Raw genomic sequence first — 3,554 nt, forward strand, 5'->3', positions numbered from 1 at the left:
GAACCGCAGTGGCCTTGCCTGCTGCTCAGGATCTTGGGTTTTCTGCCTGTCCTGCGCACTTGCAGGCTGTGTAAGTTAAAATGACGGGAAGAAGCAACAGCAGTTTGTTGCTGTTCAAAGCCTTTTACTGACTGATTTGTTCTTTTATCTTGTGACTGCTATGACAGGCGGCAGGGAATTATCTGAGCATTGACTGGTAATGATAGCACTACAAGGCTGATTCTCAACCAGAAATATTTCTTTCCATCTCAATATTTGGAGAATAAATCATATAGTATTGTTCATGGCAATTGCTCTCATTGAAGAGGTTGAAATTACTGTGGTTTTTTTATCCAGCAAATCAGGATACTTAAAAGAGTGTATATATGTAATAATATAGGAAATATAAAAAAATGCAATCTAGAAAATTCTGGCTTGTATTGGTCTTAAAGGAATGAAAACAGGGGAAAAAAATCTTTGCGTAGTCACATAAAGATATATTCTGAAGAACAATTAAGTTTAAAATTTGAGGTTTACCAATAGTTTCTTCCATACAGTTAACATGAGCAAATATCTGATGTTTCCTTGCTATTAAAGTTACTTTGACACAGCATCGAAGTAAAACCACGTGTGGTTATGGGATACCATGACACTTCACAACAGTCATATCTAAGTGTGGACATGCAGCCTCTCCAACCTCACACTCAAAGCTACGGAAGCTTTGCTAAAGCACTTGGTTTTTAACAGGTAGATAAAGGATTATGCAAATAGAGAGGGATGGAGTTTTTAAGAAATCACTTTGCAGAAAGGATTTAAAAGCATTTTGATCTGCAGGTTTTTTCTATGCGACTGTGTATCCATGGGAAGACCTTTACACTCACTCTCTGTCCCTGAGCTTGTATCTAGAAATGCCATATCCAGCTCCTGTGTAAACAGGTGCAGCACTTCTGCTCTCACTGGAGTTAAATCAGTGGTGCAGGAATTCTGTTCAGCTCTTAAGATTGAATCTATTAGTAAATCTGCTTCTGTTCATCTTTCCGTATCTCCTCCTCATATTTATCATACTGTTTTGGCAATTTGTACACACACAATGGTTAATAACACGCTAGAAATTAAATTTAATCATGGCATTCTGACTTCCTTTGTATTGGACCATCCCTCTGATCACTAGAAAAAGACACGATGAGGTCAGCCTGCAGGCTTCTCAAGACGGGGGCAAGCTGGTGTCCAGGAGTCGTTTCAGTAAACAGAATGTCTTTTCTTTTGTGGCTTTCTGTTACTAGCCACGAAGGAGGCTGCGGGTATTTAGTCTTTTTTGTAGAACAAGTTTCCGTTTACTATTAATAGTCCTCCATTTTTTTCACCAGCCGTTTTATCTACTTGAAGTAACTACCTGAACAGGATTTCAAGGTTATCTTCTTGTCAAACTGTACTCTTTCAAGTGCTGTATGGATATTGAACTAGACAGGATATGTGCTGCCTGGATGAACTGTGATATTGATTATATCATCTTACGGTACTTAGCAGTGTTAGCAATTCCAATTAAATATGATTAAATTGGTCTTAATTATAAAGAGGGTATTTTTCCTTTCAAAATGAAATGTATTTGCCTAAAAAGTTAATGGAGCATTTGCTGTAAAAGCACTTACAAAATGTCTCATGAACTCTCTAATGCCTCCTGTTTATTTGTTAATATCATTACCTTTGCCACTTCTGTAATAATTAATGTAGTTACCAAGATAAGACAAACCGTGTGGCTACTTGAAAACTAGCATTATATAGTTTGTAGTACAGACTGTGTGGTACAAGCTAAAATCTAATTCTTAATTAATTTTATGACCATTACTATGACAACTGAGAATACTGTGATTTTGAGCTGTCCTGTGCTCTTTCTAATCTTTGGCATATAAGCTGTTAATCTTCATATTTTTATCTGCTGAGGAAGAAAGGAAGAAATTTCTTTCATCCCTAGCACCCAGAGATGGAAGACACAGAATTTAAATCAGAACTGTCTTGCCATATATCCGCACATGTTAGATCTGACTTTGGCCCAGTCTGACAGTCTGAGAGAAACCGCTGTGTGTGATGAATGCGCTGCATAAGCGCGATCGAAACCCGCCCCCACCTGCCCAGAGCACAGCTGTATTCTCCCCCTTATATCCTGGCTGGGCAAATGGCAGTAACAGCACTTCAGAAACACGAAATCACTGAATGATTTAGGCTGATCAAAACTTTACTGATCTCTTTACTGCTTGCTACACAAGCAAACAGTCAGTCCTGTAAACTCAGCTCACATTTGGGGGCAAAAAGTCTAAGCAAGCCCAAGCTCAGAGGTGCTGTGGGACAGCCTTTACTATTGTAAACAAAGAGCATCCATCTCTTCAAACTCTGCTCAGGTGAATCCCCGATGTTACAGCTTCAGGCCTTCTCCCTACCTTCCTCTAAAATGGAAATTTTTTTCTGTAGACATTCCCCTGTATTCCTGCCACGGAGATTTTATCCGTGGATGCCACTAAACTTGTGATTTCAGCTCAGGTGCTCAAATCGGTTGACTGCCATCATCAGCTTCCTCAATAGGTGGCTTCTAATCTTAACATTTCCAAAGCATATGCTTGATAGCCCTGTTCCCAGACTTGTTTGTGATTAAAGAAGGGCAGTTTCTAAACCAGTGCTAAGCAGAAGTCCATCTGAAACAGGAACAGTCACCTGCCAGAAATAACTTTTGCAGAGTGTCAGATTTCTGTAGTCAGAATGATTCAAGTCTGTCCCTAGTTTGAAATCCTTTATGCAGCCATAGGCTTAGAAGACTGCCAAAAATGAACCCTAGAGGGAAGCACAGGCTAGTTAGAAATACTCTGACCCATGCTAGAGAAGAACAGATCTGAGGACATAGGCAATTGGTAGACAATCTGTTTGGCATTGATAGTCAATATCTTGGGCATCCAGAATATTTATAAAGGTCTGGAATACATAAACACAAGAAGCCTCTTCCAGATTGGCTTTACTTAAGGTCTGCTTTGAGGGAAATTATGCTTGAGAGAAGACTTCAATGGGCTCAGTGTTGTAACACCTTACGAGACATCCTTTTTGTCCTTGCAATACTCATTTTGAATCTCCAGAGTCTGGTGGAGATAGGCATAGTAAAATCCTGTGTCTCAAATTAAAAACCAAGCATGTTTAATACATCTTGAATCACACGTTTTAGTGGAAGGATTCACTGACTGTTAGAACAAACTGCACAGAGAATCAGTGGATTACTAGACGCTTTTACATAAAACCTGCCTGCCTTTAGAGAGCCTGTAGTGCATTATAACATAATGCAAGAATAATTAGATGACTTGGGTTATACAAGAGGTTATGCAGGAGGACAAACTAGGTAAGTGTTCCTACGTGACCTTAAAATTCTACCGAAAAGGTGGGTGAAGGATCCAGAGAACGCGATTCAAATCTGTTGCATGTTAGGCAAGGTAACATATCCATCACAGAGCCTGGGAACGTTCAAATTACATATCTCCCTAGCTTCAAAAGTCTCCACAGAAAACTGGAACTGAATATCATAAAAGAATTGTATTCAG

The 3,554-nt window shown here is 39.3% G+C and overlaps 1 protein-coding gene across 1 annotated transcript in view; it reads left to right on the top strand.

Annotated features, from left to right (window-relative positions):
- The window catches only part of LOC104499598 (delta and Notch-like epidermal growth factor-related receptor), a gene marked incomplete at its 5' end in the record, with an annotated part of 10,745 nt that overhangs the window by 2,971 nt on the left and 4,220 nt on the right, over positions 1-3,554 (top strand). The window lies entirely within an intron of this gene.

The sequence above is a fragment of the Buceros rhinoceros genome, unplaced genomic scaffold (assembly GCF_000710305.1).
Source record: "Buceros rhinoceros silvestris isolate BGI_N320 unplaced genomic scaffold, ASM71030v1 scaffold2979, whole genome shotgun sequence".
Classification (NCBI taxonomy): Eukaryota; Metazoa; Chordata; class Aves; order Bucerotiformes; family Bucerotidae; genus Buceros; species Buceros rhinoceros.